At 33.6% G+C, this 670-nt stretch overlaps 1 protein-coding gene across 1 annotated transcript in view; it reads left to right on the plus strand.

The window, feature by feature from the left end:
• Positions 1-670, plus strand: part of LOC106876014 (uncharacterized) — a 12,120-nt gene that overhangs the window by 9,582 nt on the left and 1,868 nt on the right. The window lies entirely within an intron of this gene.

The following is a 670-nucleotide window of genomic DNA, read 5'->3' on the forward strand; positions in this document are numbered from 1 at the left end:
ATGTGTGTGTGTGTGTGTGTGTGTGTGTGTGTGTGTGTGTGTGCATGCTTTGTACGTCCACGTCGACACTTATGTGTATATGTATATATGTATGAATAGGCGTATTATATATATTTGTATGTATGCAGGTCGATGTGGACATGAACGATTGTGTCTACACATATATCTCCATTGTAATCTGCCCTAAACGCAAGCGTGTATTTGCATATATACGTTTCTACCTTGGAATACAATTTTCATAGACATCAACATAAGCTTTCTCACAAATATATACACCTGTATAATCTGAAAATATAATTCTCCCAAATAGATTGCTCTTCATATTCAAAGCTCTGATGAAGCTATAGGATGTTGTCCTGGTACTCAGCTAAGAGCACACCACATCTTATAGAAGGACCAACTGTACGCTAATGGAGCTCATTGTATAACATTTGGCTTTTCCGGTGTTATCAGTTTTGCTTCTGTTACCACTCTATACTCATATAACGTTATGTTCTGGACCATACGTATATTGAGTTCTACACCAGTTTATTAGTAACGCTATGGGTATATTATTGTACATGCAGATATATATATATATACACACACACATATATATATTATACATATATATAAACATATACATATACACATACACATGTCTATATATATATATATGTATGTATATATA

Source organism: Octopus bimaculoides, chromosome 28 (genome assembly GCF_001194135.2).
Source record: "Octopus bimaculoides isolate UCB-OBI-ISO-001 chromosome 28, ASM119413v2, whole genome shotgun sequence".
Classification (NCBI taxonomy): domain Eukaryota; kingdom Metazoa; phylum Mollusca; class Cephalopoda; order Octopoda; family Octopodidae; genus Octopus; species Octopus bimaculoides.